We start from the raw sequence: 13,213 nt of genomic DNA on the forward strand, positions 1-13,213 counted from the left end.
TAGAATCGAATTAGTTTCGTGAGCTTGATGGGTCTTGCATCAATTCTCCGTTGGTAAGATGAAGAACGTATAACCCTTGTCAAATTACGGAATTAGTGAGTCCTATGGTAATTTTAGTGCTTTTTGGTGAATTTAGTGTGAATTGTGTATTCTGGAAACAATTGATGGTTGGGATGCTGGAGGTTGGACTTTAGGAAGCTGGAAACCCGTTAGGTATGCTCTTGGAAACTCGATTAATATTGCCTTGGTGATTTTGGACCTCTTGGGGCTGTGTTTGGTGCATTAGTGGATTGCCTTGGGTAATACATGGAAATCGGCCAAGGTATGGTTTAGGTTTTACGTATTTAATATAAAATGTTTTATGAAAACTTAGGCTAGCTGCCCATAGGATATGTTGGAATGAAAAAAAAATGTTCAATGCTTAGCACCTGTGATAACTACAATGATATAAATTGAGTGTATGTTGGATGGTTGCTGCTTATGCTAAGGATAGTGTGTTAATTGATGAATTGGTGATGGATGATGTGATGATATGATTATATGTGTATTGAGTGAGTTGTTGATAATATTGTTGATGCAAAACAAGAAAATTGAGGTTTGAAATTGTGTAATTATGAAGTATGGTTGAAGGTGGTATGATGTGAAGAGTGTAGTGTTGATATTGTGCTGAATCTAGGTGTAAAATTATGGATATGAGTTTAGGTTCCAAGAAAATTGAGGTTTTGAGTCTTTTGTGTAAAGTTAGTTTTTGGCCAAACTTCGGCGAGGCATAACTCGACTTCCGAATCCCAAAATGGTTTCAAACTTGTTTAATATAAAAATTAGGTTTGTGAAGTTTACGCCGTTCGAAAAACGGAAGAAAAATAATTTAAAACGAAAAAGTTATGCGCGTCAGAAGTTCGAAGTGCAAACTGAAAATTCTGCAGCATTCAGCATTTTTGCTGTTCTGCATAAGCTTGCATATGCAACCACCTACACCGACGTGACGAAGGTGCTTGCGTACGCGTGGCCCACGCGTACGCGTAGCTCCTGTTTCAGCAAAAATAGATTTTGTGTTTAAAAGCTCAAATTCAAACCTCTAAACCTCTATTTTCATTCCCTTTACTCTAGATCTTGTTAGAAAGCTCAGTAATCGGATGAAGATAGGAAATGGTAGTAACTTGGAAATGAAGAAAGATTTTTAAAAGGTAATATGTAGTTGGAGAAAATAGTATTTAAGGTGACAAAGATTATGCAAGTGATATATGAATCACTTAAGAGAGTAAGGTAACATTGAGAAATATGAGATGAGCTATGAATTATTATTGAGAATGAAAATGATATTTATGAGAAATGATTGAATATATTGAGTTTAGGAGGTTGTCTCCCCTATGTCTGCTTGGGGTGTTGTCTCCTCATGTCAGCCTGGAATTCGTCCTATGGATAATATTGAGCTTGGGATATTGTCTCCCCCATGTCAGCTTGGGATCCTGCCCATAGTTATTATTGAGCTTGGGGTGTGTCTTTGGGATCCTGCCCATAGTTATTATTGAGCTTAGGGTGTGTCTTTCCCATGTTAGCTTGGAATTCTTTCCATGGTTAATTTTCTACAGTTACCTACCAGGACATGTCGGGCTGGCTATGTAACCGACAGTTGATATCAACAGCCATAGGATAGGCATGCATCATGTGCATATTGTTTGAATTGCTTGCTTGTGTATTAATTGGGAATGTCTAAGTGACTATAATATGCTAAATGTTCTATTTGCTATATCTGTATTTTATTTGTGCCTGCTTTGTCTGCTTTGTTTTTTTTTTTTTTTGTAGTTCTACCGAAGTTTGGAGGATTGAAGGAAGACGGAGACTTAAGGCTCTTGATTAGAGTTTTTGTTAAGTTTAGGAGGTTTTAGAGAACCACCCTTTTTATGGTTTTAGTTTTAATTCTTGAAGTTTTATAAACAGAGTATCGGAGTTCTAGGATTGCCTCTCGCATTCCCGAAACCTTATATCTTATGTACGTGACACCTTTACCATGATGAGAACCTCCGATTCTCATCCCATACTATGTTGTATTTTTCAGATGTAGGTCAAGAGGCACCTCGCTAGGCGTATTGAGCTTCTGAAGCGAAGTGGTTACATTTTGGGGCTTACTTTGATATTTTGATTTATATATATGTATAGACTCTCCTCGTATGTTTATGTATTACTTTTGTACCTTTTAGAGGTTTATGGAGAACTAGGATTTTATGTATGTATCTTTGGGTTTCGGGCTATGTATATATGTAGGTAAATATCCTCCAGCCAGCCTTCGTTTCGCAGGCTGAGTTTGGAGCTTGTTATTTTGTACCTTTGACCCTCTATTCCTACTATCTGTTTATTTATGCTTATGATCTTTGTTCCTTCACGCAAGTAATCACGTTCCTGAGCGTTGCACTTTTTATTTTTGCAATTTTGCTTTATCCGTTTGTCAAGGCTCCTCGTATATTGTATCATTTTTAATACTATCATATTTACATATACATATATATATATATATATATATATATATATATATATATATATTTACTTCTAAAAGTCGTAATACCGCACCACCTCTATCTTATAACTTAAGCATAAGATTCAGTGTAGTAGGGTGTTACGTTTCTCCTTCACGTTCCTTTTTCTTCTTCGCGTTCTTCTATATTCTTCTTCGCATTTCTCCTTATTTTTCGTCGCATTCCTTCTTCTTCTTTGAGTGTTTTCTCTCTATTGTCATTCTTTTATTGCTAGAGTTGTTTCTGCATTTTTTCCTCCTTTTCTTCCTAATAATTTTGCAGTATTGATTTTTTTTATTTCTCTTAAAATAGTGAAAAAATAAGAATTATGAGAAAATAAAATAAAAAAAAGATGATGAAGAAGAAGCAGCAGAATATGAGAAGGCGGAAGAGGAAAAGTTTTGAATTATGCAGAACTTATCAAAATAAAAATACACTGAAATTTCTTAACAAATACACATAAATTTCTTAGTTGTTACACTGAAACTTTGCTACGAAAGCACAAAAATGTCTTCTTTAATGCTGCATTTTTTTCTTCTTTTTTCCTTATTTTTTTCTTTTTTTTAGTTGAATGAATGTAGATTTATCCCCTTCCTAGTAATTTTGCAGCATTATGTGTTTCTTCTTCTTCTTTGTTTGATTTTTTTATTCGTATTAAGAGAGTAAAATAAGAAAAAACTTGAGAAGGTAAAATAAGAAGGAAAAGATGAATAAGAAAAAGAAGATAATGATGAAAAAGAAGAAGAAGCAACAATAGAAGACAAGGAGGAAGAAGAGGAAGAGTTTTGATTTATGCAGAATTTATTAGAATAAAAATACACCAAAGTTTATTAACAAATATACATAAATTTCTTAATTTGTATACCGAAACTTTACTACAAAAGCACAAAAATGCCTTCTTTAATGTTGTATTTTTTTTCTTCTTCTTCTTCTTTTTCTTATTTCTTTCTTTCTTTTAGTTAAATGAATGTAAGTTCATTGTTTTTATTCTTGTTAAGAGAGTAAAATAAGAAGAAACTTAAGAAAGTAAAACAAGAAGAAAAAGATGAATAAGAAAAAAAATGATGATGATAAAACAGAAGAAGAAGTTGCAAGACCTAAAGTAATATATCATGGCCTAACGCAAATTGTTATGGAATGATTAACACTTTAGTACTGCAGCATCTCATTAGCAAGTTAATGTGGAGGAATAATATGATAAACTGTGTGTTTTTTGGTCGGATTGTAGATAATATTCTTCCTTACCTTGAAGAAGAAAGGGTTGGACCCCTCATCGTTATGCTAAGTTTTAAATTATGCAGAACTTATCAGAATAAAAATACACTGAAATTTCTTAATAAATACACATAAATTTCTTAGTTTTTACACCGAAATTACTTAATGATTGCAACATGCAAACTCAGTTCGAAAACAAGTACACAAACAAGACTGATCAGACAACATCATTAATATGACGAAAATTCAACAATAACGACAATAATAATGATGATGATGATAAAGTAGATGGCGATGATGATAATGATAATGACGATAATGATATAATGATAACGATGATGATGGAGAAGAAGTAGGACGGAGAAAAATGATTGAAAAGAAGAAATCAAATGAAAAAAGGGAAGAGGAAGAGGAGAAGGTAGTGATGATGGTGATGACAACGATAACGAAAGAAAAAAAAGAAAAACAGAAGAAGAAAAAATAGCAACTGAGATGTTAGTAAGAGGAAGAGGAAGAGGAAGAGGAAGGAGGAGGAGGAGGAGGAGGAGGAGGAGGAGGAAATGGAGAAGGAGGAGGCGCGTGATTTGAAAAACGGTTATAACAACTTAGTTAGACTTAGTTTAGTATTTTGTTTGAATATAGAATTTTATTAAGTACTAATTTACTCTCCTAAAAACTAGGAGTGTTTATGGTTTAGTTCAGTTTTTTCGATTTGGTTCACTTTCTTTCAAAAACTGAACTGAAATTATACCAAACTATTTTAAATAGTTTAAAAACTGAATTAAATTGCTTTTTTACATAATAAACCGATTTAGACCAATTTATAATGTAATACACCTGTTTAGTTTATAAAAATAAAATCAATTTTAATTTAAAAAATTAGTTTAAACTGTTTATATACTAAAATTAGTTTTTAACATAAAAAAGGATTGATTTTAACTCTCTCTCTCTCGCTCACTTAGATTTTAACATAAAAAAAATTAATTTTAACCTACTCGCTCTCTCTCTATATGTATATATATCAAAAGTTGTATGAATCATAAAATATATACATACTAGTAAACTAAAGTATTATCTTACTCCATGTTCGATGATAAAATTTAAAATATGATATAATATAGTACTAAACTAAATGAAGTTAAAATAAACAAAATCACACACGAGTTGAAGATTTTGTTTTGTGAACAACAAACTATTCAATTAATATAAAAACTAAGAAATGAGATTATAACAAATAATTATTACTACAGGAATAAAATGAAACAAATAATAGCTAGGAATAGTATATAATGCAGAACCTCATGCTCTCACATATATAAGTATGTAAGGGAGCCTAGTTATAACAGAAATCTCTATATAATTCCTTTTGATAGTGATCTTAATCTGGGATAACTATTATATTCATTTTCCAAGTACTTAATCTAGATTTATTCTGAGAGTCTCGAATCTTGATGATGATGGGGCTTTAATCATCATTGAAATCTAATCAAGAAATTGTTGATTGTGATGTAAATAGTGACTATTCAGATTGCTCATATGAATCTCGAGAATTATCATACATCAATAAATTGTTAACAGATGAAAACATGACCATCTTAGTTGGGAAAACTGAATTGATTAATTCAATTTACATTTTTTAATTATTCTTATCTTAAACTTGTTGTTCAACACAATGCTTAAACACCAGAAGTTCAAAGAATAAGAGAAAGAAAAATTCTAGGAAAAATTAATTTATTATTTACAGGAAGGCCAACTAACTAAATTAACTGTAAGCTAGTTGTCAATCAAAAAAGAAACTAGTTCCTAAAAGCCAAGTACAGGAGTCATGCATAAACACTTATTTTGAAAAGGAGTATTGCAATTAGGCGGCTTAAACGTGATCTTTTCAAAGAAAAAAACACAACTTAAAATTCATAATTTGTTTTAAAGAAATAATATAGATAACAAGATCGTCCTGGTAAAAGAAAAGAAAAAAAAATTAGATAAAATAACCCTAAAAAGTACTTTTAGAAGGTCAAAATCTTTTTCTATTTTAAAAAATATTGTCAAAAATTAATTTTTTTAAAAAAACTAAAATATTAATTTACTCTCCTAAAAACAAGGAGTGTTTATGATTTTTTTTTCATAAATTGAACTGAAATTGAGACATACCCGATGATAAGCAATGAATTGAGGATCCACAATGCCATGATAGAGTCTTTTTACCAAGATTTATATATTTGGATAATATGAGGGATAGTGCTTGTGCTAAGGAGGGCTAACGACCAAGAAAGGGCCCCTTTTGGCACGCGAAGCATTCTTTCAAAATGATTTCTAATCGGCAAGCATTTTAGAGAGCTCTTTCAGGGAATACTCTCGATCGCTTTTGGCGGATCGCTTACTATTAGGTTGGATCGGATGTCAACCAGTGGAGGCACCTTTTGTTACTATTGGACAAATTCCTCCTTTAGTTTTCTTCTTGTTCTTTGCCATAACGCCCATTCCTTGCACCAAAATATTTTAAATAATTTAAAAATTAAATTAAACCACTTTTTTACATAATAAACTACTGATTTATACTTTTTATAATGTAGTGTACCAGTTTAAATTAGTTTATAAAAATAAAATTAATTTTAATTTAAAAAATCAGTTTAAACTAGTTTATATGCTAAAACTAGTTTTTAATATAAAAAAAATTAATTTTAACTCTCTCTCTCTCTCTATATATATATATATATATATATATATATATATATATATATATATATATCAAAAATTGCATAAATCATAAAATATGTACATACTAATAAACTAAAGCATTATCTTAATTTTTGTTCAATGATAAAATTCAAAACCTGATATGATTTAGCACTAATCTAAATGAAGTTAGATAAATTAATTCAAACTGAATACAATTTTAGCCCATTACGATATTCTAATTATTTTCTAAAGAAATATGTGTGCCAACATTTGTTGCAAGAATTTCTTCCAACATAAAAAAATCTCATTAATTGTAGAAAAACTAACGATTTGTAACAAATAAGCAATAAAAAAAAATAGTACACTATTCTGTTCAGCTTTTTCAATCTCTTCAAAATTTTCAATTAGTCCAAAAGACTCTTCTATTATCAAATCTTGAGTGCATACAATAACTTTGTGGTATCAAAGAGCTCCGATAAAGGTCAATAATCCTTCTTTTTGTGCTAAACGCACTCTCAGAAGCAATTGTAGAAATGGGTATAACTAGAATTTCTCGAGCTATACGTGCAAGACTAGGGAATCAAGTTGAATTTTTTTTCGACGAACCCAAAATAACTTTGCTAACTTACTTTTAGACCAACAATCTTCTTTCAGATATCTATCAAGTTCAGATTTAGCATCTAAATCGTGTCCAGTTTATTACAAATAAATATTTAGGGTATCCTTTTTATCCTCTTTTTTAATAATTGCATCTTGATTACTTTGAGACTCATTCTTTTTGTCTTGGTAGTGATTATAAAGAGAATTCAAACAAGTAAGCAATTTTAATTTGAATTCTTGTAAGATTCGAAAAAATAGTAATTAGATAACTAATTAACTGATTAATTAAGAGTGAGTTAGGAGGGCATTAAACCGTTTGGACTGGGTTAAAAAATTTATTATTTATAATTTAGAAATTTATAGATAAAAATTTAATTCAGAAAATTATTTAGAACACAAAAATATAATTAATTGTGAAAAAATATGTACCGGCGTTAAAATTAATTGTACAAGTTTAAGTCTATCTGGTACTGCGTATGAGAAAAATAAAACTGTAAAAATAATTTGAAAAATATTTAGAATACAAATCGGAACACTTATCTTTAAAAATTTGACCCTAGGTGGGGTCAATGGGAGAAAGGATAGAAATACCCCTCATCCACTTGAATAAAAACACATGACTCACTCCCATTTCACAAAAAATCACCAATTTCACAAATAGAAAGAGAGAGAGAAAAAGAGGAGAGATTGAGACATAGAGAAAAGAGAAGAGAGAACCCAAACACTATTCACAACTCAACTTCAAATCCACTTTTCTCACAAACCAGTCAGGCGTTCATCTTGTCTTTTTCTTCATTTCTATATAGCTTTTGTGGTAACTAATTGTGAGAACACAACTTCATTTTTCAATTTATTACTGTTTTCCTGTTTGACGTATAGGGAAAACTTAATCTCAAATTCTAGCGGGATTTTGATCCAAGGTTATGTCGTACAAGATAAGAGAACTCTTTTTCTTTGATTTTTTTCAATTATATGCGAAAACCTAGCTTGAAAATGTGTAATCTTGGTGTAATTAGATTGAGTAGTGTTGCTTGATTGATTTTGTGCAGAATTGGGTGCGTCATTTGATTGGAGGAGGCTCAGCTGAGACTTGGTTGCATTAATTGAAGTTTGGATTTGACCAGAGAGAAAATTCAAGGAATTTGAAAACTGCCGTCAACAAATGTATGAATTTTGGTTTCGGATAAACACTATATAACGCTATGTGAAAATATAGGTTAGATGATCCTATAATATTGTTGAATAATTGATATTGTTTGATTATGGTGTAGTTGAATAATTGAGGTGGAGTGATTGTTGAAATGTTGATATGTTGTAGTATGAATGTGTGGTTTGATTGATTATTGATGTTTGGATGAAAATTGAGTCAGAGGTCGTGATTGAGTGAGTTGCACCCTTGATAAGTATGACGGAATTGATTTAAGTCATATGGATTGTAGAAATGTGTGAATTTGATTGATTAATTATTATTGAATGATAATTGGGTAGGAGGCTGTAATTGGATTAATGTTGGTAAGTTTGACGAGGATTGACGGAGTGAAATATTATATTAATATGTATTGATTGTGCTGTGGTATAATGGGTGAGCTATATGCATCAATTTTAATGTGAGTAAAGTTAGGAACCAAAAGCATATCAGCCAAAATCTAGCCAAATACTTTGGATGAATTCAAAATCTCTACGAGTTAATATATATGGATGTTTCTTCTACTAAGTATCAGAATGTTTCTTTTTTATATTAAATGGATGTTCTTTTATATATTTTTCGAATTTGTGATTGTTGGAGGTGGATAGGTTAATGTGAGAGAAATGAGGAAGGTTTTTATAAGTTTTAATTAGGTTTAGTTAATTAATTTAAAATTTTTTAAAGTTTAAATTTAAAAAGTTTAAAATTAATTAATTATTAAGATGAATAAATGTAGTTTTGTTTAGTGTTTGGCTGATAAACTTTTGGTTCCTTATACTTTTCTTTTTAATGTGGTATGATGTTCAACTTGGAACTGATGTAAATTGAAAGTGGTTAATTGAAAAGAATTGGTTGGTTTTGGTTTTGAATGGAATTGTTGTAAATTGAAAATGGTTAATTAATAGAAATTGATTGTTTTGGGTCTTGAATGGCTAAGTTGTAAATTGAAAATTGGGATTGATGATTGAGTGTAGAGGATGCCTAAGATTAAGGGCTATGGATGTTAAAAGAGGTGAATTTGAAAAATGACAAAAATGAATTGTGCAGAAATTTTTGGGTAAGTTAATGATTTTAGCCAATTTCAACAGGTCATAACTTAACGCTCGAAGTTTAGAATTGAGTGAAATTAATCTTGAATTAAAATTGGGGATGTGTATTTTAAAACCGTCGAAGAACGGAGAGAAAACAATTTTTGTACCAAAGTTATGGATTTTTTAAGTTCGGACATCGCTGTTGAAAATTCTACAGAATTGCAGAATTTGTACCGTATGTGTGCACACATCTTTTTTCTATAAAATGCTATTTTTTTACTGTTTTGTCTTCCCGGTAAGCTCGTAATCTCCTGTAACCTCCATATGACATCCGATAACTAATTTTTAAGCTTTGAAAAGAGTATGGATAAATCTAATGAATTGAATTGATTAATTCTCAGATAAACACTTGGTTAACCAGATAAAAATATTATGGGGATGGTGATTCGTCCTGTTCACAGTGAGGACGGTAGCTTAATCCCACTCACGAAATGATGAGATTAATTATTTAATAAAGGAATGGGGTTAGGATTGGTTAAGATTATAATTTTAATAAATTTGATGATGACAGTGAGTTTGATTGATAATGATTATTGATTGGCAAGGTTGTGGATTTTGTCCTGCTTGCATGGCAGGGTCATGGGTTTTGTCCCGCTTGCATTATTGATATTGTGGGGATGGTGGTTCGTCCCTCCCACGATGAGGACGGTGGCTTTGTCCCGCTCACGAATAGTCAAGTTGAGGATGAAGAATTTTCTCTCTTGTTGCAATAGACAAGTTGAGGATGAAAGATTCTATCTCTTGTTGCAGTGTGAATGTAGAGAAGGTGGAAAGACACTCTCCTTCGTATGTAGAAAGGCACTCTTCTTCGTATTGTTCTCCCATATTTTTCTCTGGTTGCAAGAGGGAAAGGCACACTCATTCGAATGTGAAAAGTCACACTCCTTCGTAATTTCTTCGGGAGAAGGTAAAAATGCATTCTCTTTCGTTTATATTCCTCTTGGGGATGCGCAGTAGAAAGACAATGTCCGAGTTAGCTATCGGATGTCTCGGGTTCTGGCACTTTAATCGATAAGTGAGCTCACGACCAGTAGGACAGACATGTATCATGTGCATTTGTTTGCTATTGTTTAAATGTGCATATTTGTTTTGGTTTGCCTAACTGTATATTTTTGTCTAATTGCTAATTATAATAATTGTCTTGCATGCTCTCTAATTGTATTTGTTTTGTATTAATTGTTATTTGTGATTGATATTACTGAATTGAATACTGAACTGAGTAATTGAATATTGGGAGTAAAGATGATGATGCATTGAGAATAATTGAGGCTAGAGGTAATTAATAGAGTTGAGACTTTAGCAAATTGACCCTTTTTGGGATTAGTTAAGACCCTAGACTTGAACGTCGGTGAAGTTGGAGATTAGGATTGTCCAGTGGATTCATGTTTTTTATATATAGTTTTTATTTGAAACTATTACCCTATTGGGAACCTTCGAGTTCTCACCCGTCGTGGATTTTCTGTTTTTCTGATGCAGGGCGTGATGTACCTCTCTGAGTGTGTAGGATTCTGTTTAGAGATGCAAAAAAGACTCTTTTGAAGTTTATTTTGGTTTATTTAGTCCTTTCTCCACTTTTAAAAACTTTATTGTATATTTTCTTAGAAGTTTTTATTTGGAGAAATAGGATTTTTATTTTGTATATTTTTTTTGGTTTTGTAATATTTCTAGCTGACCTTTTTTTTTCACAGGTCGAGACTAATAACTACTATGTATCCTATTTCTGAACTTATATATATATATATATATATATATATTCTTGCTTCTGTATATGACGTTCACTTGCATTAACGTGGTTTGAGTGTGGCTAACGGCTATTGATTTTGTTAGTCTTTCTTTCGTAGGTTCCTAGTTATATCATTATTTTTCATGTATTATGTATGTACTTTTTTTAGGTGTCATAATAATTCACCACCTTTTATTTATGACTATAGCATAAAGATTTTGTGGTTGGGTGTTACAGTTCTCCTCCCCTTTTTACCCTAAATAACTCCTCCAAAATCCAATTTACAAAATTCAACTATAGGCATGGATCAAGCATAATTGCAATTAATAACATATTAATAGCATTTGGAGTTTTTCAATATTTATCATATTTTCTTTGTATCTTGGACACCATTAATTTTATGCTTAAATCATTATTTTCACAATGCAACTTGATTTTTCTTCCGATGCTAAAGACTTCTTTCATGTATTTATTACTAGTAATATGCAAACTCTAATAAATGTGCAATGTAGCATCTTAAAATATAACCAACTTGGGTTGGTCGAGTAGTCATTCACTCTCCCACTTAAGCAAGTGTCGGAAATTTGAATCCCACCTTATGTATGCAGCAACTCATTAGCTAGCGACAGACCTTTAACTAGAGCTCAAATCAACGATGAATTAGTCTTTAGCCTGTTAAATTGGAGGATACCATTAGGCATGGCAATTTTTCCGGCGGAGCGGATATCCGCGAGAATTTACCCGCCGGAAGACAGGTTTGGGGACCATTTTCTCCCCGCGAAGACGGGGGACAGGGACCGTATAATAAACAGGGCGGGAGCAGGAATGGGAGTCCTGGTCCCGTGGGAACTCGTATAATTCCATTATAAGAAATTACTTAAATGCCCTTCATATATATTAGTTTGTTTCTCTTTGGCCTTTGTAACCCTAAGCCGCCTCACTCCCTCTCAGTCTCACTCACCGATTCACTTCCTCTCTTCTTCGAAGAACCCCAATCTTTCCAGTCCACATCTCCTCCATCGTCTGCTGCCCTCTAAACCCCTTTACCGTCGCGATCCTCCTTCTCATTGCTTCCTCATCTCACCCTCAAGGTCATCGCAGGAATCGTCAGTTCGTCACGCACCGCCTAAGACGCCCCTGCCAACGAGAACATCGTCGCCATCTTCACGAGAGTGTCGCCATCTTCATGGGAGGGTTGCCGTCTTCACGAGAGCGTTCCTTTCTCTGTCGCAGCAGTGAGCATCAAAGTTCATCTTCTTCCGATTTTATTCTTCTATTCTATTTCTCCGTGTTCAATGAACTTCTTCCTTAAAAAAAAAAAAAGCAAAAAAGCATAAGTCTAATCATCATCCGTAGGCACACCATGAGGTTTGTTAAGCTTATTTTTATATTTATCATCTTGTAACTCTAGCAAATCAAATGCTACTCGAAACTTCAATGCTGCCTCCAACATTAAACACATCGAATTTCACCGAGTTTTGGCATTCAAACAAACAAGGCTTTTATAGTTGATGCTCTTCCTCTTAATGCATGCTTTGAAGTTTTCACTTCTCATAGAGGATAACTTGACATATTTTACTCCATTGTGAATTTTTGTAATCAAGTCATCAATCTCTTTTAAGCTATTTTTCATTATCAAATTCAAGATATGGGCACAACAACGCAATGAAGGTAACCCCCTTCAAAACTATACTATTCCATACATTTAATTTCTTTTTCAAGTATAGAATTGCACCATCATTGGAAGTTGCGTTGTAAACTATTATAGTAAAAACTTGATGCAATTTTCAAGTATCCAAACTTGATTCATTCTGGAGAGTCTTGATGAGGAGCTTTAGTCATTGAAGTCTAATCAAGAAATTGTTGATTGTGATGCAAATATTGACTATTCAGATTGCTCATATGAATCACGAGGATTATCATACATCAATAAATTGTTAACAGATGAAAACAGAACCATCTTGGTTGGAAAAACTGAATTGATTAATTCAATTTGCATTTCTTAATTATTCTCATCTTAGACTTGTTGTTCAACAATGCTTAAACACCAAAAGTTCAAAGGATAAAAAGAAGAAAAATTCTAGGGAAAATCAATTCATTATTTACAAGAAAGCCAACTAACTAAACTAAATGTAAGCTCGTTGCCAATCAAGAAAGAAACTAGTTCCTTAAAGCCAAGATCAGGGGTCATGTTCCTTTTCTAATG

Source organism: Arachis stenosperma, chromosome 3 (genome assembly GCF_014773155.1).
Source record: "Arachis stenosperma cultivar V10309 chromosome 3, arast.V10309.gnm1.PFL2, whole genome shotgun sequence".
NCBI lineage: Eukaryota > Viridiplantae > Streptophyta > Magnoliopsida > Fabales > Fabaceae > Arachis > Arachis stenosperma.